The sequence below is a fragment of the Agelaius tricolor genome, unplaced genomic scaffold (assembly GCF_023055355.1).
Source record: "Agelaius tricolor isolate 1412-34295 unplaced genomic scaffold, bAgeTri1.0.p SCAF_35, whole genome shotgun sequence".
Taxonomy (NCBI): domain Eukaryota; kingdom Metazoa; phylum Chordata; class Aves; order Passeriformes; family Icteridae; genus Agelaius; species Agelaius tricolor.
In genome coordinates this window covers 1137865-1161189 of record NW_027269295.1, presented here as the reverse complement: position 1 = coordinate 1161189, position 23325 = coordinate 1137865, and positions in this window count along the sequence as shown.

Sequence of the window (23325 nt, the reverse complement as noted above, 5' to 3'; positions counted from 1 at the left end):
TCCCACTGGGACTGTCCCCTCCATGAGCACAGCATCCCACTGGGACTGTCCTGTGAGCACAGCATCCCACTGGGACTGTCCCCTCCCCTGAGCCAGCACAGCTGCACTTCCCCTCCCTGCAGCTTGTGGCTCCCCCAGCTCTGGACATGGAAGGACACCTCTGGACAGATGTCACCCCAGGCTCTGGACATCTCTAGACAGATGTCACCCCAGGCTCCAGAGAGGTGCCCCCACAGGCTCTGCACAGATGTCACCCCGGGTTCTGGACAGATGTCACCCCAGGCTTTGGCCAGGTGTCACCCCAGGCTCTGGACACCTCTGCACAGATGTCACTCCAGGCTTTGGCCAGGTGTCACCCCAGGCTCTGGACACCTGCAGCCAAGTGCCAGACCAGGCCTGGAATAAGGAGTGGAGCCAGCCAAGTGACAGAGGCAGTGCCAGCCCAGCCCAGAGCTCCGTGTGCTGCTGAGTAAATGCCTGCACTAAGAATAGCTCCTTCCAGCCTTGCTGCTCACCCACCTTATCCTGCTCCAATTACCTGCCTTAATTTACTCCAGCTGTTCCTCCAGAGCTCCATGATCTATTTTCCACCCCCTCCTGGTTCCTGCCTGATTTCCCTGTGTATTTTACCATTCCCCACTGGTTTGTGGCTGGAAGTGCCTCTCCTGGCAGGAAGGCAGCTCCCAGCCTCGCTGTGTTCCTGTCCCTCCTGCTCTCAGCAGGCTCTGCAGCACATCCAGCTGCTGGCAGCATCCCTGCACAGGGCATTCATGCCAGGGAGCACTTGTTCCTGAATGAAACTTCTTGTCCTGAGCCGTTCCTGTCTCTCTCAGCAGACGGGTTTGGGGAGAAAAGCTGCAGTCTGGGCTCCTGGTGCTCCGCTGGAAGCCTGGCTCAGCTGTTATTTCCCAAATCAGGGGAATTTCTCCTCTCCCAGTCCAGTCTGGGTGGGAATCCTTGTTCCCACAGCAGGGCCATGGCACCGTGGCTGTGACTTGGAGGGGCAAGGCCAGCCAATGGTGCTGTTCCCTAATTTTATCTTTGGAGAGGGAAAAAACAGGGGATGGGGACAGATTTTGGTAGAGCTGGAGCTGCAGAGCTGCTCTGCTCCAGGGATGAATCCCAGCACGGATCTCATCTCCTGCCCCCTCCACAAACCCTTCACTGCCAGGCCTGGGAGCAGGAGGAGATAAAACAATGAGATTGCAGCTGAGAGAGGCTGAGAGAGGGGTGGGAGCAGGAGGGGATGGGGTGGGATTGGGTGGAGCAGATGGGAGTGGGTGAGGGTGGGGTGCAATCCCGTGGGAAAGGGGTGGGATGGGATTGGGTGGGACAGGAGCAGAGTGGAACATATGAGAGTGAGAGTGGGAGGGATGGGGAGGGAGCAGGTGGCAGCAGGATGGGAGTGGGTGTGACTGGGTGAGATGGGAATGGGGCTGGGACTGGTTGGGATCAGAGTGGGATGAGATCAGGGATGGGACTGGGGTGAGATAGGGTGGGATCAGGGGCGATGGTTGGGATCAGGGGTGTTGGGATCAGGGATGGGATCAGGGGTGATGGGTGGGATCAGGGGTGATGGGATGGGATCAGAGATGGGATTGGGGGTATCAGGGGCAATGGATGGGATCAGAGATGGGATTAGGGGTGTTGGTTGGGATCAGGGATGGGATCAGGCCTGATGGGTGGGATCAGGGATGGGATCAGAGATGGGATCAGGGGTGTCGGTTGGGATCAGGGATGGGATCGGGGGGGATCAGGGATGGGATCAGGGATGGGATCGGGGCGATGGTTGGGGTCAGGGATGCGATCAGGGAGGATGGGTTGGGGTCAGGGATGGGATCAGGGAGGATGAGTTGGGATCCGGGTTGGGATGGGCGCTCCCGGAGCAGCGCCCGGAGGCGGCGGCCCGCGGCCAGCACCGCTAGGGGGCAGTAACGCACTGCCCGCGGCACCGACCGGCACCGAACGGGACCGAACGGCACCGACCGGCACTGCCCAGCAGGCACGGGCAGATGCAGAAATCTTTGTTCCTTCAACGGCATCTGCTCCACCCCACAGCCCAGCTCCCCGGGCGGTGCAACAGCTCCTCCTCCACAAGGAGACTCTGGGCTCGTGTCGATCCAGAGCACGGAGAAATGGGAATTTCTGACGCAAACCGGGTTATTTGGGACCGTCCTAGCCAGCTCTGCAGGCTGGAGACGCGGCTCGCTGCGGAGCTGGCAGCTCCCTGACCAGCAGCCAAGGGATTACTGCTTCCCTTCCTGCTGAAGCTCCCGGGGCTTTGCTCCCTCTCCATCCCTCCTCTCGGGAGTGTCACACACTCCGTGCCTTTCATCTGCTGCTGGCAGGGCGCTCCAGGTGCCTGGAGAACAGCAGGGAGGGCTTGGGAATGGGTCCCACCTGGGCAGGGCCCTCCTTGTCCATCCCTCTGCCCCCATCCAGGGAATCATCCCCAGCCTGCGGGGCTGTTCTCCTTAGGAATGCTCCTTTCCCTCAGCTGGATGAGGTGTGCTCCCATCCTGTCCTTGGGCTGAGGCTCTGGGACCTGCCCAGGAAGGCACAGCCACGGCTGCAGGTGGAGGGAGCTGTGGGCTCCAAGCTGGAGGAAAGCCCTCCCAAACCCTGGCGCTCAGGGCACTGCAAATGGAGCAGAACCGCCTTGGGTGGATGAGGACACTGAGCCAGAGGGGTCCAGAGTCCTCCTGGAGGCTCTGCCTGCAGGCTCCTGCTCGGGGACACCCTCTCTGAGCCATCTGGATTAAAGCTCTGCACGAGCCCTGAGCCAGAAGGAAAAGGACATTTCCTCCTCATGGCAGCAGAGCCAGCAGCGGTCCCAGCCCTGCACTGACCTTGTCCTGTGCCTCCCATCACTCCCAGACCTGTGCCCCACACAGAAAGGCAGAGCTGGTGCTTTGTCACAGCCATTCCACACCTGGGAAGAGGTGACCAGGGCCTGGTGACCCCCTCAGCACCTGGGTCAGCTCCTCACTGAAATCAGGGCACGGAGGCGGGAGCAGAGGCTTCAACAAACAAGAATTTCAATATCTGAGGGAAAAGGGTGGGCAGCGGGGAGGGGAGGGGGAATTCTACCCCACCTGCACTGTCCCCACCTGCAGAGCTGCCCCAGCACAGGCAGGAGCTGGAGCTGCTGCAGAGCCCAGGGAGGCTCCAGGATGATGCCAGGGATGGAGCAGCTCTGCTGGCAGGGGAGGCTGGCACAGCTGGCATTGCTCACCTGGGCAGGAGGAGCTTTGGGGTGAGCTCAGTGTGATCTTTCAGGACCTGAAAGGATCTACAGGAAACGTGGAGAGAGAGAATTGACAAGGACTGGAGCAACAGGACCCAGGGAATGGCTTCAGAGTGACCCAGGGCAGGGCTGGATGGGAGATTGGGAATGAGGAATTGTGCCCTGGCAGGACTGGATGGGATCTTGGGAATGAGGAATTGTGCCCTGGCAGGACTGGATGGGATATTGGGAATGAGGAATTGTTCCCTGGCAGGGTGGGCAGGCCCTGGCACAGGTGCCCAGAGCAGCTGGGGCTGCCCCTCCATCCCTGGGAGTGCCCAAGGCCAGGCTGGACATTGGGAGCACCTGGGACAGTGGGAGGTGTCCCTGGGACAGTGGGAGGTGACCCTGGGACAGGGGAAGGTGTCCCTGGATATTGGGAGCACCTGGGACAGTGGGAAGTGTCCCTGGGACAGGGGAAGGTGTCCCTGGACAGTGGGAGGTGTCTCTGGGACAGTGGGAGGTGTCCCTGCCATGCCTTTAAGGACAATCTTTAATGTCCCTTCCCACCCAGGCCATTCTGAGATTTATGTATTCATGTTCAGTGAAAGCCCCACAGCAGCAGCAGCAGCTCAGGGGGCTCGTGCCCTGCAGGGGAGGCCTGGGGGCTCCCTCCTGGTGCCCCTGGCCTGGGATGTGCTCTGGGAGAGCATCACAAGGAGCTCTGGGAGCCTGCACAGCTTTGGGAGCGAGCAGAGGAATCCCAGCCTGAGCCAATCCAGCCTCTGGTCAATATTGGAGTTTTGCTCACCAGGTATTTTAAACCCCCACACTCCAAATATTCACTTCCCAAACCTTAAAGACTTTAAAACGACAGGAAAATACACTTACCTGGGGAAAAGAGCCACGAGAAAGGTCACTGGTGTTTAAAAGGCACCAGGCACTGTTTTGTTTAACTCTTAAAGGATCGTTTATGAACACACTGGAGGAACCTGGATTTGCCAGGGCTTGTTTGCTTACACAGAGGATTTTCTGTGGATTCCTCCAGCTGCACAGGCTTTAACCTGTTCCTGCCTGGGCTCTGCCTGTCCAGCCTTCCCCAAAGGCTCCAGCCACGGCCTCACCCATTTTTCCTGGCTTTTCCAGGCTCTGAGCCCGCTGGTGGGGAGGAATTCTCAGTGCTGCAGGGCACAGAAGAGCAGATCCTGTTTCTGGAAGGACACCAGAACAGTGGCTTGTGTCTCACTGGGATTAAAAACGTCAATTTTACAATAATCCCTGAAGAAAACAGCCTTTTTTAACTTCCAGCTTTCCTGGATTTTTCCTTCTGTGCTCCTTAGGGTGCAGTGCCACTTCCCCAAAGCTCCCGTCACCCCTGAGGGTGCTCAGAGCTCTGCAGCCACCACTCCCAGGTGCTGGCCACATCTGCCAGCCTGCCCTGGGCACTGTCACTCGTGGGTGACTGCATCCCTGCCCGAGCAGCCAGGCAGAGCATTTCCACATCAGCAGCTGCACTGCCAGCACAGCCACAGCCACAGCCACTGCACGCCTTGCCTGGGCTCTGGGACACAGGGACGTGTCCTTTCCTCATGGCAGGGACATTTCCTGCTGTTCTTGTGAGGGACATGTCCTTCCTCATGGCAGGGACATTTCCTGCTCTTCTTGTGAGGGACATGTCCTTTCTTCATGTAAGGAACATTTCCTGCTGTTCTTGTGTGAGGGACATGTCCTTTCTTCATGGCAGGGACATTTCCTTCTCCTTGTGTCAGGGACATTTCCCTCTCCTCTTGTCAGGGACATTTCCTTTCTTCATGGCAGGGACATTTCCTGCTGTTCTTGTGTGAGGGACGTGTCCTTTCTTCATGGCAGGGACATTTCCTTCTCCTTGTGTCAGGGACATTTCCTTCTCTTCATGTGACAGACATTTCCTTTCTTCATGTGAGGGATATATCCTGCTCCTTGTGTGAGGGACATTTCCTTTCTTCACGTAAGGAACATTTCCTTCTCTTTGTGTGAGGGACATTTCCCTCTCCTCGTGTCAGGGACATGTCCTTTCTTCATGTCAGGGACATTTCCTTCTCCTTGTGTCAGGGACATTGCCTTTCTTCATGTGACAGACATTTCCTTTCTTCATGTGAGGGACATGTCCTTCTCTTTATGTGAGGAATATTTTCTTTTCTTTGTGCCAGGGACATCTCCTGCTCTTCCTGCAAGGGACATTTCCCTCTCTTTGTGTTCCTTTCTTCATGGCAGGGACATTTCCTTCTCTTCATGTCAGGGCCATTTCCCTCTCCTCATGGAGAGCAGAGAAAGGACTGCCTGGACCAAAGCACCTTTCCCTTTTCCCTTTTCCCTTTTCCCTTTTCCCTTTTCCCTTTTCCCTTTTCCCTTTTCCTTTTCCCTTTCCTTTTCCCTTTCCCTTTTCCCTTTTCCTTCCCTTCCCAGCCTCCCTTCCAGCCCATGTTTGCCCCCAAGGGCTTGGGATAAAGGCTCAGTCCATCGGGCTGGGCTCCTCCTGGGGCTGGGGGCAGTGCCAGGGGCTTTGTGCCAGGCTTCAGCTCCTTTGTCATCCTTGGAAAACTGTGGGAGAAGCAGCAATCAGTGCCCAGGAGAATGAGGAATGGGCTGGGCCAGGCCAGGAGAATCAGAAATGAGAATGAGGAATGGGCTGGGCCAGGTGAGGCAATTTCTGCTGGGATTCTGGGCTATGAATGGGAGCTCTCTCCACGCATTAGCAAAGCACAAGGGGTCCACAAATATCATTTCCCTTCCACTTTTCATCCCAGAGGCAGCTTTTCCTCTCCTTTAGTGGAGATTTGGGGTGAGCTCAGTGGGGCCTTGCAGGGCCTGAAGGAGCTTCAGGAAAGATGGAGAGAGAGAATTGCCAAGGGCTGGGGACAGGACCCAGGGAATGGCTCCAGAGTGACCCAGGGCAGGGCTGGATGGGAGATTGGGAATTGTGAATTGTGCCCTGGCAGGGCTGGATGGGATATTGGGAATCAGGAATTGTGCCCTGGCAGGGCTGGATGGGAGATTGGGAATTGGGAATTGTGCCCTGGCAGGGCTGGATGGGAGATTGGGAATGAGGAATTGTGCCCTGGCAGGGCTGGATGGGACATTGGGAATGGGGAATTGTGCCCTGGCAGGGTGGGCAGCCCTGGCACAGCTGTGGCTGCCCCTGCATCCCTGGCAGTGCCATCATAACCCAGAGTCCAGGCTGGGGATGCTGTTCCTTGGGGATTTGGCTCCTGGTGCTGATGCTGCTCCTGCACCACCTAGCAGAGCCCTGAGCTGGAAATGTCAATATTCCCTGGAAGATTGGGAATTTCAGAGCTTCCCATGGCACAGCCCAGCCCTCAGCTCCCTCCTCCTCCTCCTCTGCCACTCTTGGATCTTTGGGCTGAAATTTTCCACCTCGGGGTTCTGGCAGAGGCTGAAGCATTCTGCTGTGTCTCATCCACACAACTCTGCTATTTCTGAGCCTGAGCTGGAGACAAAAGGCCTCATTTTGATAAGACAAGGAACACTGGAGACTCATTCTTTGAATAATTCCAGCTCTTCTGTGCTTTGGAGCAGGGGCTGGAAATTTCACAGGAAGCTGAGATCTTTCTTTCATTTTTTCTATGACAGGAAAGCGTTGAGCTGAGTGTTCTCCAAGGAGCTGCTGCTTTGCAGCTGGACCTTCCCTGCCTGGAGGCAAACACACACACACCTCTGGTAGTGCCCAGCATATTCATTCCCCTCCTGCTCCTCCCTGAGTTCATGCAGCACACCCTTCGTGCATTGGATGATCCCTGGGGTTTTTCCAGCTCCAGCAGGAGAGTGTGGGGCTCTTTTCTGCTCCCTGAATTGGATCCCTGCTGCTCAGGGTGCAGGAGCCTGAAAGGAAGGAGTGAATCCTGTCCCTGGTGGAGAGGAGAGCAGATTTGGGGTTTTTAACCAAAACAGGATGAGGGGAGTGAGGGCAGGGGGAGCCAGGGGAGCTCTGAGTGCAGCTCCTCTGTTGAGGGACAGGATGAGGGGACAGAGTCAGGGGGAGCCCCTGGTTGGCAGTGCCAGCCCTGGGACCAGGCTGAGCAGGGATGGAGCAGCAGGGAGGTGGGAAATGCTCTGGATTTACAGCCCTTGGCTCCAGGCCCCAGCTCTGCCCTTCCCCAGGAGCTGGGGCACAGGACAGGGACCCCAGGGACATCAGGGACCCCAGGGATATCAGGGACCCCAGGGATATCAGGGACCCCAGGGATATCAGGGACACCAGGGACACCAGGGACTCCAGAAACCCCAGGGACCCCAGGGACTCCAGGGACCCCAGGGACACCAGAGACACCAGGGACCCCAGGGACACCAGGGATATCAGGGACCACAGGGACACCAGGGACCCCAGGGACCCCAGGGACCATAGGGACACCAGGGACCCCAGGGACATCAGGGACCACAGGGACTCCAGGGACACCAGGGACCCCAGGGACACCAGGGACACCAGAGCTTCTGAGGACATCTCTGAAGGGGAGAGAATCAGGGCAGCAGTGCCTGCACAGCTCTGGGGAGGTGCAGACTCCCCAGAGTGTGGGAAGCATGGCTGGATGTGCAGGGACTGAGGTGCCCAATGCCTGGGGAATTCTCAGGAAGCAGGGGAGGTTCCCAGGGATGTCTGTAGGAAATATCCCCCATCCCTGGGTGTCACAGCCCTGATCCTGGCACTGCCAGCCCAGCAGAGCACACCCCAGCACATGCCACACCTCAGGCTCCTCATTCCTTGGACACTGTCCCTGATCCCAGCAGGGCTCTGTGGCTCCCAAAGAAACGCTCAAACAGCATTTCCTGTCCCCGTGCTGGGCTGACAGGTGGCACCCCCCTGTCCTGTCCCTGTCCCAATCCCTGTCCCTGTCCTTGTTCTGTCCCTGTCCAGTCCCAATCCCTCTCTCTGTCCCTCTCCCTGTCCCTCTCCTGTACCTGTCCCTTTCCTGTCCCAATCTCTGTCCCTGTCCCCATCCCTCTCCCTGTCCTGTCATTGTCCCTGTCCCTGTCCCAATCCCTGTCCTTGTTCTGTCCCTGTCCCTCTCCTGTCCCTGTCCCTCTCCTGTCCCAATCTCTGTCCCTGTCCCCATCCCATCCCTGTCCCTTTCCTATCCCTGTCCTGTCCTTCTCCCTGTCCCTGTCATTGTCCCTGTCCCTGTTATTGTCCCTGTCCCCATCCCTGTCCCTTTCCTGTCCCAATCCCTGTCCCTGTCCCTCTCCTGTCCCTGTCCCTCTCCTGTCCTAATCTCTGTCCCTGTGCCCATCCCATCCCTGTCCCTCTCCTGTCCCCGTCCCTCTCCTGTCCTAATCTCTGTCCCTGTCCCCATCCCATCCCTGTCCCTTTCCTATCCCTGTCATTGTCCCTGTCCCGGTCACTGTCCCTGTCCCATCCCTGTCCCTGTCCCTTTCCTGTCCCAATTCCTGTCCTGTCCCATCCCTCTCCCTCTCCCTTTCCTATCCCTATCCTGACCTTCTCCCTGTCCCTGTCCCATCCCTGTCCCTGTCCCATCCCTGTCCCTGTCCTGTCCCTGTCCCTGTCCTGGCCCATCCTGGAGCACCTTTCTCTCCCCACTCTGGCCAGGGGTTTCTCCCCCAGCACAGCTCTGCAGCTCCAGGCTGCTGGAAATTCCTCTTTATTTCCATCACTGGTGCCAGCCCCACTGCCCTTCATCCCCAGAGAGTGCCTTTTATTGCTTCATCATAAGGCCTGTCAAAATTTTGCCAACAAGAAAAGAAAAATTGGATTTTCAGCTGCTTTTTTTTTTTTTTTAGCAGATACTGTCAGGTTTCTAAAGGAAAAAAAAAAACCCAACCAAACAACCCAGAGAAAACTCAAAGAAGCTTTTCTTTTTACTGAGCATAACAAAAGTACATGTAGCTATATGAAAATACTGGATGGATTTATATTATATGATTTTTTAGGGATAAATGGCTGCATTCCAGCTGAACTGTCAGACCCTAAAGGTCTGTGATCTCCACTGGGGTGGGGATTGAAAATGGAGCCCACTCATCCCACACCTCTGTGATGAGCAAACCCCACCTGGAGAAGGAATTCTGGGGGGAAAGGGGCAGAAATCCTAAAGGCTGAGCATAGCAAAAGTGTGTGTGAGTGTTTGTGGAGGGGACAAAGGAGGAGGGAGCAGCACAGGGGAAGGGAGAGCGAGGAGGGGAGGAAATTTGGGTGGGACTGTAGAGGAAATCAGGGTGGGAATGTAGAGGAAATCAGAGTGGGGATGTAGAGAAAATCAAGGTGGGGATGTAGAGGAAATCAAGGTGGGGATGTAGAGAAAATCAAGGTGGGGATGTAGAGAAAATCAAGGTGGGAATGTAGAGGAAATCAAGGGTGGGAATGTAGAGGAAATCAAGGTGGGAATGTAGAGGAAATCAGGGTGGGAATGTAGAGAAAATCAGGGTGGGAATGTAGAGAAAATCAAGGTGGGAATGTAGAGGAAATCAGAGTGGGAATGTAGAGAAAATCAAGGTGGGAATGTAGAGGAAATCAAGGGTGGGAATGTACAGAAAATCAAGGTGGGGATGTAGAGAAAATCAAGGGTGGGAATGTAAGGAAATCAAGGCGGGAATGTAGAGGAAATCAAGGTGGGGATGTAGAGGAAATCAGGGTGGGAATGTAGAGGAAATCAAGGTGGGGATGTAGAGGAAATCAAGGGTGGGAATGTAGAGAAAATCAAGGTGGGAATGTAGAGAAAATCAAGGTGGGAATGTAGAGGAAATCAAGGGTGGGGATGTAGAGAAAACCAGGGCACACTGAAAATAAAACCACACTCACTGGCTAAAATGCTGTGCGAAGGTGAGGCTGGGGACAGGCTGAGTGCTTGGCCTCTCCTTGGTAAATCCCTTTCAGCAGCAGCAGCAGCTCTCCCCTGCAAGGAGCCCTGCACAGCTGGGCAGGGAGGAGAGGCTGAGCAGCCCCCACAGCTCTCAGGGTGACCCCGAGATGTGTCAGAGTCTCTTTTCCACCCTGGCAACTGAAGAAGGAGCCAGGATTCTTCTGTTGTGCTTTCCAAGGTTGTTTATTTGCTCTTATCTATGGCATTCTTTCTCTGACCTGCTGAGGTCAGGTTGTGGCACAGTGACTGCCTTCAGTCATAAATATATGCTAAAAACAATGTGTACTTCATTTACAATCATTTCCCAATACTTATCACCCATGTTAGACAGTCTGTCTCTACTCTAAACCAATCCAAAAGTGCCAACATCACCCAGAAGATGGAGGACAAGAAGAAGGACAGGATATGCCCAAACCCCTCCATCTTGGCTTCTGAACCCCCATTCTAAAAACTCAAAATTCTACTTTTCTCTCTGGTAACAAACTAATTATCATTCTACTTAAACTTTCGTGGCTTGTCAGTCCTCATATAAGGTTGGTAATTGTTTTTTTTTTCCTAGGGCTAAAATCAAAGGCACAGGGGTTTTTGACTCAGTGCTCCCTGTCAGGGTCTGGAGTCCTCCAGGGCAGCCAGAGGAATTTCCTGGGTTCTGACATCAGGGCTTCCCTTCCTGGGCTCCTCTGACACCAGTTATTGAAGCATTTTCACCCCAGCCGTGGCTCAGGAGCCCTTCAGAGCCCTGGCTGCAGACAAAACCTGAGACACACTTGGCAAAAGGAGCAAAAAGGAGCAGGAGGTGGAAGGGAAATTAGAAACGTGGAAATGTAATAACTTTCCATTATGCAAATTTGATTTAATCAGAGATGAAGTTGAAGTGCAATAAAAACATACTTTCATTAAGTTTATGACTTTCAGACTCCATAATCCCCCAGAAATGTCAATTATAATGTTACCATAGTGATCCATGGCTCCAACATCCAAGGGATCAGATTTCCCACTGAAGGTGGGCCAGGACCTGGTTTCTCAGCTCCTGAAACTGGTGAGGGCCACTGACAAATGTTTTTCTTTAGCTTGGATGAGTTTTAAAAGTTAAGCCCAGCTCAAAGCATCTGAGGGAGTGATGGGATCACCCTCCTGGCCATGGTGGATGTACCAGGCAGGGATTTCAGTCCCTGCTGCTGGGGCTCCATTGCAGTTGTGCAGTCCCTGAAAGGAGCAGCCCAGGAGGGGCAGAGCAGGGGTGGGAGGAGCAGGAGGGTCTGAGCTGCAGCCTCGGCCACCAGGACCTGGAAGGGGCCACAGGGAAGCTGGAGAGGGACCTTTCATCAGGAACTGGAGTGCCAGGGCTGCCCTGGGGGGCTGAGCTGGAGCAGAGGCTGGGCAGAGTCACAGAATAAAGCAGGGATTTATTCAAAGCATCTCCTCCATGGATCCACCTTGGGCAGCACCAGAGCCCAGCCAGGGCTGCACCCAAGATGAACCAAAATGGTCACAAAATGAACCCAAGATGAACCAAAATGGTCCCAAAATGCACGGCCGGGCACGGGGTCTCTCCCTTGGGTCAGTTCTGCTCCATTTGCACCTTGCAGTTCATTGTCCCATTCCAGCTTTAGCCCATCCAGTCCCATCCTTGTTTTTCTCTCTCCAGCCCACGGTGTTTGTGCTCTTGGGCTGAGATTTGGATCATTTGTCCTTGGTGCCCAGCTGGAGAAGGAATTGTTTTGTCTCCCTGCTCTGTGCAGAGCTCACCTTACCTGTGCAGAGTTCATCCCTTACCATGAACTCAGAACTGCACAGTAAAGCAGCACAGAATCTGAAAAATATAAAACCCAAAACCTGAGGCATCAACAGGACCCAGGGAATGGCTTCAGATGAACGAGAGGAAATTCAAGTGGAATATTAGGGAGAAATCCTGCCCTGGCAGGGTGGGCAGGCCCTGGCACAGGTGCCCAGAGCAGCTGGGGCTGCCCCTGGATCCCTGGCAGTGCCCAAGGCCAGGCTGGACAGGGCTGGGAGCACCTGGGACAGTGGGGGTGTCCCTGGGACAGTGGGAGGTGTCCCTGCCATGGCAGGGGTGGCACTGGGTGGGCTTTGAGGTCCCTTCCCACCAACCCTGCCCTGGGATTCTGGGATTCTGGGATTCTGGGTTCTCCAAGCACTGCCCCTGTGGCAGGAGTTTTCTCCTCCATCCCTGCAGGGCTCAGTGAACGCTGCATTTCCCCAGCCCCTGCAAAGGCTGTGGTTTTGTACAGACACGGGGAGCAGGGCATTGTCTGCTGGATTAGGGCCTTGATATTCCTAATCACAGCCTGCCTCATCCTCTTGGAGTGCTCAGAGCCCTATTCAGTGGCATTCAGTGCCTTCTCTGGTGCTATTTCAGATGCAGAATAATTAGCACCACGCAGGAAAAGCAACAAAGCCATGAATGGTATTTAGAGACAATTATCCCACCGAACCATTCCTTACTATTATAAATGGAGCTTATTAGCACCAAATTGTTTTCATAGGAAGCAGCATCAGCAATAAGAAGAATGGCTGCAGGCTGGCACTGCAGCACAAAGGAGCTGCCCCTCTCCTCCTGCCTGCAGGGCACATGCAGGGACAGACCCATGGTTTGGGGAGCATCGTCTGGGCACTGCCAGCCCCTGCCACAGCCCTTGCACTGCATGGTGGAGCTGCTCCCTGAGCTGGAGAGGGCTGGCAGCACTGGGGGCAACAGGGCTGCAGTGGGCAGGGGAAGTGGGAGGGCTCACCTGGGGAAGGGAGGGCTCAGGCACAATTTAGAGCCATTTTCAGGGACAATTTAGAGCCATTTTCAGGGGTTAAAGGGGCTCCAAGAGATGTGGAGAGGAAATTCAGTCAAGGCCTTGGAGTAGCAGGACAAGGAGAATGGGTCCAGACAGAAAGAGGAGAAATTTAGGTTGGATATTGGGAAGAAATTCTTCCCTAATAGTAACGATAAGACGCAACCCAACCAACCATAAATCTCATCCTTAACCTAAATTTAACGTTAATTCTAATCCTAACCTTAATCTTAACCCTAACCTTAACCATAACCCTAACATTAAACCTAAACTTGGACTTAATCCTAACCCTAACCTTAATCCTAACCCTAACCTTAACCCTAACCCCAACCTTAACCCCAACCCTAACCTTAACCCTAACCCTAATCTTAACCCAAACCTTAATCCTAACTGCCCCTGGCTGCCTGGGCAGGCTCTGCAGGCCCTGGAGCTGGAATCCCAGAGTTTCTCAGGGAGATTTAAAGCTCCAGCCCCACAAACCACAGGCCCACCATCACTCAGGCACGGCCTCCCTGTGGTAGCCCTGCAGATTTGTGACAGCATTTACTCCACACTCCCCTCCTCCTCCTCCTCCTCCTCCTCCCTGCTGATTTACTGTGTGTTTGCTCCTCCACCACTCCAGATTTGTGGGGAATTCCCTCCCCTGGCCATAAAGCAGCCCTGGTGCCATTTCCAAAGCGTGACCCACGCTGGTGAGAGGCCACAGGCACAGCAGGAAAATCAGCTCAGTGTGAAAATCTCAGGTGTCTGTGCAGGAGAACATCCATTTCCCTTCCCTGGAAACCTGATTGCCCTCTCTTTATCAGGACATGATAACAGCACCAAGCTCTGCAGAGCTGGAAAGGCTCTGGGCAAGTCTCCCCCTTTGGCTTCTGAGGGTTTGGGATTCTCTGCAGGGCCTGCCCTGTGCCAGGAGGGATTTCCCTGTCAGCTCCTCAGCTTTCCCACTGGGATGTGCCAAGTGCTCAGGGCTGCCTCGCTGAGTGCTTTGAGATGTGTTCAGCAATTAGGGCCATTCATGAGTGACAATTTTGGGCCATTTCTGGGGCAGATCAGGGGCTGTCACCCCGTGTCCCTCACTGCCTGAGCCAGCTCAGGGATCAGCAGCTTCCCGCAGGAAATCCTTTGCTCCATCAGCTGCACGTTAACATTTGCCATCCCTTGGAGCTCTGCAGATGAAGAAACATCCTTGGGCAGGGGCACAGGGAGTCAGGCCAATTACTGGTGCCTCGGTGAGTGAGGGGGAAGGAGCTCCACGGGTGGCCAAGGCTCCCCCGGCGATGGAGCAGAGCCCTCGTGAGCAGCCCTGGATTAATTAGCGCTGAGCAGCAGCAGCCAGAGACACTCCGGCAGTAAATGTCATTCCCAAAGTAGGGCAGGAAGGTAACTGGGCACTAATTGCCCTGTGTTCACTGCAGGGAAGGACAGGGCTGCCAGTGCAGCCTCCTGTGGGCACCCCAGGCAAGGCCACTGTGCTGGTGTTCACTGGGGTCTGAGGGTGAGGGGAGAGATGAGGATCTGACTCTGTGTTTCACAAGACTGATTTATTATTTTATGATATATATTATAGTAAAACTATACTAAAGGAATAGAAGAAAGGATTTAATCAGAAGGCTGGCTAAGAAAAGAAAAGCAAAGAAGGAATGAATAACAAAGGTTTGTGGCTCAGGCTCTGTGTCTGAGCCAGCTGGGCTGTGATTGGCCATTAATTAGAAACAACCACATGAGCCCAATCCCAGCTGCACCTGTTGCATTCCACAGCAGCAGATAACCATTGGTTACAATTTGTTCCTGAGGCCTCTCAGCTTCTCAGGAGGAAAAGTCCTAAGGAAAGGATTTTCCATAAAAGATGTCTGAGACAGGCCACCAAGGGTTACTGTGGGCTGTGGGGAGCAGGGGTGGCTGCTGTCCCACGGGAACAGCCCATCCTCAGCCCAGAGCAGCTCTGCTGGTGGCAGGGCACAGCACAGAGCCCTGCACATCTGTCACACGTGCTGTCTCCTCGTGGCTCTGCGGGGCTGCTGTAAATAATGCTCAGAAACACCGTGGCCAAGGGAATGCTCCCCTCAGCCTCTGCTGTCTGTCAGCACGCACAGGTGGAGCTGGGGGCGTGTGGGAGTGTGGCCTGGCAGGGCTCTGTGACATTTGGGATCGCTGCCATCCATCCCCGTGTGGCCCCAGCACCCTCGTGGTGCAGCACTGGGAGGTTTTCCCATGAGAAATCTGTGGGAAAAGGGGATTCCTTCCAAAGGGGGCTGGCAGGGGCAGCCCAGGGAGAGGAAACCCATGGGGATGGGCACCAGGGCTCCTGCAGGCAGGAATGGCCCTGCCAGGGCCCCTGCAGCTGCCTGAGCTGGGCTTGGGGACAGGCTGGGGAACAGCCACAGGGTGGATGTCACAGCTGGTCAGAAAAAGGAAAAGCCAGGTCAGAAAAAGGGAAAGCCAGGTCAGCTTGCCCAGGAACTAGTCTGGGAAGTTTCAGGGAGGCAGAGAGAAAGAATGGTAAACAAATGGTAAACTGGGCTTGGCTGAAGGGCACAGGAGCCATGGACAGCCAGAGATGGACTGGAGATAAACTACAGATAAACCAGCATAAACCATAGATAAACTACAGATAAACCAGCATAAAACCATAGATAAACTACAGATAAACCAGCATAAAACATAGATAACCAGAGATAACCAGAGATAAACCAGCATAAAACCATAGATAAACCAGAGATAGACCAGCATAAAACCATAGATAAACCAGAGATAAAACATAGATAAACCAGAGATAACCAGAGATAAACTATAGATAACCAGAGATAAGCCATAGAGAGCCATAGGTAAACCACAGATGAGCTATAAATAAACCATAATAAAACCATAAATAAGCCATAGAGAGCCATAAACCATAGATAAAGCAGAGATAAACCACAGACAAATCATAGATAAGCCATAGATAAATCATAATAAAACCATAAATAAACCAGAGAGAACCATAGACAAACCACACATAAATCATAGATAAATCATAATAAAACCATAAATAAATCAGAGAGAGCCATAGATAAACCAGAGATGAACCATAAATAAACCATAGATAAACCACAGATAACCCACAAAAAAGCCATGGAAAAACCATAAATAAAGCACAGATAAGCCATAAATAAAGCACAGATAAACCATAGGTAATCCATAACGTTCTGCTGAGGAATTTCCTGTCAGACACTCTTCCAGGGGATGATGTGATTCCAATACCTGTTTCCACTTCTCTGAAAAGACACTCCACTTTCCCTTGGGCTTGCAGGGGGATATTTGACCTATATCAGATGATTTCATTGCTTTATTCAGACTGGAGAGCTTTGGATCAAATTAATTCCAAATCCTGTCAAACAGAATTTCTCTGCTGCTCAGTGTCTGACAGGAGCTGCTCTGTGCCGAGTCCCCAGCTCCTCCTCTGGGGATCCTGATGGGGTTTTCAGGAGAAAGGGAAAAGGTTTGCAGCCCCATGGAACAGGAATTTACTCGAAGCCAATGGGGAGATTTTTTCCATGGGCAAGGGTGGCATTTTCCAGCTCTAGGAGTTGTCACGGACACATTTCATGAAAAATCCTTTTGTTAGGATCTTTTCTCCTGAGAAGCTGAGAGGCCTCAGAAACCAAATGGAACCAATGGTTATCTGCTGCTGTGGAATGCAACAGGTGCAGCTGGGATTGGGCTCATGTGGTTGTTTCTAATTAATGGCCAATCACAGTCCAGCTGTCTCAGACTCTCTGCTCAGACACAAGATTTTATTCTCATTCCTTTCTATTCCTTTCAAGTCTTCTGATGAAATCCTTTCTTCTATTCTTCTAGTATAGTTTTAATACATCCTTTTCTTTTAGTATAATATATATCATAAAATAATAATTCAGCCTTCTGAAACATGGAGTCAAGATTCTCATCTCTTCCCATGTTGGGGTTGCCTGCAAATTCCACAAGGGGTGGCATTATTGTCATCTGGCAAAGGATGCTCTGCCATTGTCAGGGTGTGGAGAGGTGATAATTTACAGACACACAAAAATAGCAGGAGGTTACCCTGGGCATGGATATTGCTGAGAACCAACACAGGGAATTTCAGGCTGCCTCAGGAAGGGAATTGGAGCTCTAATCCTTCCCAGTGTGGAGCCTCAAATCTTTTCTCCTGGCAGGTTTGTGAAGGTCTTTGGTGAAATCTCCCAGGAATCAGTGAAAATGCAGCTTTTACTTCTGATTGAGAGGATAAAAAGCCAGAAACCCAACCTTGGGCTGCTGTGGGTTTGTGCTGCACCCTGAGCACGCCCAGGCTGGGCTGTCTGCAAGTCTGGGCCTGGGTCCTGGGCTCTGATCCTTCCCTGTGGAGGCACCAGAGGCTCAGAGCCACCAGGGGAGAGCTCAGCCTCCTGCAGGTGCCCTCTGGGACTGTCCTCCCTTCATTGGAGATGGGGAAATGGGACCCAGCTCTTCCCAAAGCACTGAACCATCTCTGTGGCACACACCCTGCACACCTGGGCAAGATCCCAGCTCAGCCAGGAGCTCATCAGGTGTTGGGTTTGTGTGTTAGAGTCAGGTCTAGCCCCTGGATTTGCCCTGCCAAATCAAACTTTGGTGCTGTGCTCACCTCAGGCATTCCATGCAGCTGGAACATACTGGAATAAAAGACCTGAAACTCTTGGGGTCCTGCAGCCCCATTGCAGACCAGCCCTTGAAGCTCCAAATGAAATTTCAGGATTCCAGAGCCCCCCGTGATGACTTCCAGGATTGATTTCCTGGCTTTGATTTGCAGGGACGGAGGAAGCAGCATCCAGGTGGGTTTTTTTCTGTTTGATTTAATGTCAGTGTGTCAGGAACTGATCCCAGCTGAATTACAATCAAGCACAAACGAGGGTGTCTAGACAGGGGTTTGCATAATTGAACAACAAAACTTCCCCTAATTGGCCGCTGGTTTGAGCACAGAGCCACGAGGAAGGACAGGCACAAAGAGCCCCTTCCTGCAGGAGTGACCCTGCACAGAGAAAAACCCTGGAGGAGGAGCAGAACCTCGGGAGAGGGGACAGGAGGGACAGCAGGGAGCTGGAGAGGTGACACGAGCTGTGTTGTTGGAGCTCAGTGCATCCCTCTGGGTGTCCAGAGTGGCCAAGGACCCCACCCGGGGCTCAGAGACCCTGGCACAGAGCCCAGAACACCTGGGGATTTGATTGTGACCCCTGGAGCGAGTTACCAGCTTTGTATGGGGCCATGAAAGTCACACAGGTTTGAATGGTGTAATAACAAAATGATCACAGGGTGAAAATGCAGATTTTAGGATTTTTGGTATGGAGGTTATGGGGACAAGATGGAGGAACTTGGGTGTGTCCAGCCTTTCTTCTTCTTCTTCTTCTTCTTCTTCTTCTTCTTCTTCTTCTTCTTCTTCTTCTTCTTCTCCTTCTCCTTCTCCTTCTCCTTCTCCTTCTCCTTCTCCTTCTCCTTCTCCTTCTTCCTCTCTTTCTCCTTCTTCTTCTTCTCCTTCTTCTTCTTCTCCATTTTCTGCAGTGCTGTTGGCAGTTTGGGGTTGGTTTAGAGTAGAAGTGCACTGTCTAACATGGGTGATAGGTATGGGAATTAAGTGTCAATATGTTATATTTAGAGTAGAAGTGCACTGTCTATGATGGGTGATAGGTATTGGGAATTAAGTGTCAATATGTTTTATGTAGTTTGCAGTATAAAAGGACAACACCACCTCAGGGGTGGTCAGAGTGCCTGTGGCTGCCCTGCTGAGCAGATCTCACTGGGCAGAAAGGAAATTTTATAGATAGGAATTCATAAACAACCTCAAGACTGAAAAGCGAAGAGTCCAGACTCGTTCTTCAGCTGCACGGGCTAGACCAGAGACACCCTGCACATCTGGGGGCAGCAATTACCAACAGGTGTCCCATGAAACAGGGGAATCTCTGTCCTGGCTGTGACACGGCCCCTGCCCATCCCTGCTCCAAGGAGGACACAGCTCCCTGCTGTCCTCCCACGTGGAGGGAGGGGACAGGGCCCAGACAAGCAAAGAAATAAACCCCACGCACATTTAACAGTGTAAAACCAACCTCAGCTGCCAGAGGAGCCTGATAATTAGCTTAACGAGATTTCTTGGAATGAGAAAATATTACTTATTTCATTAGCTGCATGATAATTGTGCTTCGGGATGAATCGAGAGATGAATCTGAGAATTAAGATGTAAAAAAATAAAAAATAACCACTGCCAGAAAGGCATTTTAACCCAGCAGCCAGGTCAGGTTTCATATCCAGGGATATTGTGGGGAAGGAATGACAAGGAGCACCTGGAATGGGAATTTAATTCCTTGACAAATGTGGAGAGCTTGTCCCCATGTCCCTGGGGGTCCCCAGAGCAAGAACTTCTGCTGTCAGAGCTGAGCATGGGAAACCCAAAGTGTGGGAGTGTCACCTTGGGGTTTTTTTAAGATTTTCTAAGCCTTCTGATGTTGACATTCTGGTAGTGAACTTTCTCACACAGTTTCTGTAAATAACTCATTGTTATTTACAGAATAACTCATTGTTTTGCATTCTTTTATGGAGGAGGAGAAATTTGATGGACTGCTGGTTTGTCCAGTGTCATTGGAGAGGTGGCACTGCCACCCTCCAATCCACTGTCACTTTTGGAAGTCTATAAATGTTGGAGTCAGAAAATAAACTCCCCTTTTTTCCTTCACCTTGAGAACAGCGGTGTGAGCTTGTGTTCCTTCGTGTCCCACAGTGACACGGGAGCACCTGGAGCAGAATTCCTGGGATCTCAGCAGCCCAGAATTCCTGGGATTTCTGCTGAACACACCCCTTGGGCAGGGCTGGCCCAACAGAGCCCTTGGCACCTGAGATGCCAGGGAGTGTCCAGAGGGTCAGAGCCCTCCATGAGTGGATTTTTGGGGATGGGATCTCTTTTTGGACACTGCAGAGCAGCAGGAGCTGCCAGGTTTGGGATGCAGCTGGTGGGCAGGCAGAGTGTGGTGAATAATGGGAAAATTACTGCCTGAATAATGGGCATATTGGATGAATAATCCCTTGGCAAATAATCCGGGATCTGCTGGAGCTGCGTGCGTGTGCTGGGGAAGGGCTGAGGAGTCTGCAGCTCCAGATCCAAGCTTTGCTCAACAAAGCCTAACAAAGCCCAGATGGCTGGTGAATAGAAAAGGTTTTCATCCTGTGGAAAAAATGCAAACGTGGAACCGAGCTGGGAGTGGGAAAGGGAGTGACAATAACCCCAACGATCCCAGCTCACTCTGCAGTGGGGCTGGAAGGAAAAATGCAAACAAACAAGGTCAGGAGCAGCTCTGGGACCAAGCAGAGGGTGCAGAACATCAGCAGAGTGTGAAACAGGGGAGCAGTGATGATCTGTGCCTCTGCACCACAACTCACACCTGCCCCTCTGTCCCTACCTGCCCCTCTGTCCCACACCTGTCCCTCTGTCCCACACCTGTCCCTCTGTCCCACACCTGTCCCTCTGTCCTACACTTGTCCCTCTGTCCCACACCTGTCCCTCTGTCCCACACCTTTCCCTCTGTCCCACACCTGTCCCTCTGTCCTACACCTGTCCCTCTGTCCCTACACTTGTCCCTCTGTCCCACACCTGTCCCTCTGTCCCACACCTTTCCCTCTGTCCCACACCTGTCCCTCTGTCCCACACCTTTCCCTCTGTCCCACACCTGCCCCTCTGTCCCACCCCTGTCCCCCTGCTGGGTTTTCAAACCTTCCCCACACTCCTGTGAGCTGCCCCAAGCCCAGCTGAGGAAATCTCCTTGTGCTTGGGCCAAGGGAAGCAGGAGCTGTGTGGGAACCAGGCATCCCCACCGTGGGGGCGTCTCCTGAAGTGGCTCCGTGTTTGGGCACTGCTCAAACCCCTCTCCAGGCCACAATTAAAGCCAAATTCTGTTTCTGGGCGAGCCCTGCCTGGTGTCACAGCGCAGCTCAGCATGGGGGTGACATCAGGGGACATGAGCTGATTTCTGTCCACATCTCCTCCCTCAACCAGGACCTTCTGCCAAGTTTATTTCTGCTCTGAATCTTCCATTCTGGATGTGCCTCCAGCACAAGCCCCGTGCAAGCTCTGAGCTCCTCAGCCCACAGGATCCCACAGCTGAGCACAGGAGCCAGGGGACAATTCCAGATATCCTGGACGTGAGAGCCCCCAGTTCTGCAGGGAGTGTCTGCACCCATGGCTCCGTTTCTGTGCTCTGGGCAGGCAGGGATGAGCTCCCCCCTCTGCATCTGCAGTGAGCTGCTCTGGGTAATGCACACTTGGAAATTGAGAGGCAGCAGCTGCAGGGTTTCTTTGGTCCCCTGAGCTCCCAGCTTGTTTAATAAAGTTGTGTTTTTGTGAGCAGCACAGATGATGGTGAAGGTGAGCTTAAAGGGAAAAGTGCCTGTGAGCAGAACTGATTAAACATCAGGAAATACGAAGCACCCTGAGACCCAAGCGACAGAGCCACCCGATGAAAAATCCACAAAGAGATTTTAATTAGAATTTATTACAACAGGCAAAAATAAACATCTAAAAAGTCAAGATTAAATCCTTCAATCAATACAGAACTTCACAAAGAGAGAGAACTCTTCCTCATTTCCAGCATCAGCACAATCCCTTCTCTGAAGGCCCCTGGAAACAGAAAGACAAAGGAAAAAGGGTTGATGCAGCAGATTTAACACCCACGTGTAACCAAATATCCTCACCCCACCAGGGTGTCCTGGTGTCTATGAGCTCCCAGTTCCACCACAGCCAGGCATTTTCAGTGACTGGCCCAGTTCACAGCACATCCACATCCTGCATCCCATGTCCTGCATCCCATCCACGTCTGCATCCCATCCATGCCCTGCATCCCATCCATGTCTGCATCCCATGTCCTGCATCCCATCCATGGCCTGCATTCCATCCACATCCTGCATCCCATGCCCTGCATCCCATCCATGTCTGCATCCCTTCCATGCCCTGCATCCCATGCCCTGCATCCCGTCCATGTCCTGCATCCCATCCATGCCCTGCATTCCATCCACGTCCTCCATCCCATGTCCTGCATCCCATCCATGTCCTGCATCCCATCCACATCTGCATCCCATCCATGCCCTCCATCCCATCCATGTCCTGCATCCCATGGCCTGCATCCCATCCACGTCCTGGATCCTGTAGCCATGATGTTTTCTGAAAAATCCTTTCCTTAGGATTGTTCCTCCTGAGAAGCTGAGAGGCCTCAGGAACCAAATGGAACCAATGATTATCTGCTGCTGTGGAATGCAACAGGTGCATCTGGGATTGGGCTCATGTGGTTGTTTCTAATTAATGGCCAATCACAGTCCAGCTGGCTCGGACTCTGGTCAGACACAGGATTTTGTTATCATTCCATTCTTTTCCTTTCCTTTCAAGCCTTCTGATGAAATCCTTTCTGCTATTCTTTTACTATAGTTTTAATATAATATGTATATTATAAAATAATAAATCAAGCCTTCTGAAACATGGAATCAGATCCTCGTATTTTCTTCATCCTGGGAGCTCTGTGAACACCACCACAGGATCCCACCCATGCCTTGGGCCATGGCAGAGGGACTCTGCTGCTGGGGGCCTGGTGGCCTCTGGTGGCTTCCAGAACTGGGTCCTGTTTGAGTCAGCTCACAGAGCTCAGGAGCAGGCAGGGTTTTCTTGTGGTGAGAAACTCCCCGTGGCATTGGAGAGGCTGATTCCCATCTGGGCACCACAGAATAGTTGTCTGCAACATTTTCCAGGTCCTTTATTTTGCTGGGAAGCAGTGAAATGGATTTTCAAGCAATCCCTCCTTTCACCCGCTGATTCTTTGCTGGTAACATGTATTTAATTCCAGAGCAGCATGTTCCCAGAGTGTCTGGAAGGTAAATGAGAAACTTTTGCTATTCAGAAGGAAAAATAAAATGTCTTTCACAGCTGCTGCCTATTCTTACGATTGTTGCTACTCCAAACAAGTTTGCCTGCAATGTGAAATAAATGTCCTCATTTATAACCCTCGAAAAGAAAAGGAGCAGGTGAAGGCTCCCTAGGAAAGAGAGTGCAGGAACGAGAGGAACAGCAGTTACAGAGAGCAGGGACTGAGCTGCTTTGGGATGATTGTGTATGGGGAAGTGGAAATGGCTGTGAGTGGAACACCTCAGGAAGGGCACAGCCCTGGGCATTCCCTCCTGACCTGACCCAAAGGATGCCAGCAGGGATGGAGGAAGGGCAGGGCTCTGAAAGATCATTTTGGGACCTATTTCTTCAAAGGGGAAGCATCAGCAATAAAAACTGGGATGAAAAGTCACATTTAACCCTCAGGTCCCTCCCAGCTCAGCCCATTCCATGGCTGTGACCCCTGCTGAGCACAGGGGCAGTTTGGGACGGTCCCAGTGCGGTGTCAGCACTTCCCTGCCTTTCCCAGGGCTGCTCCACAGG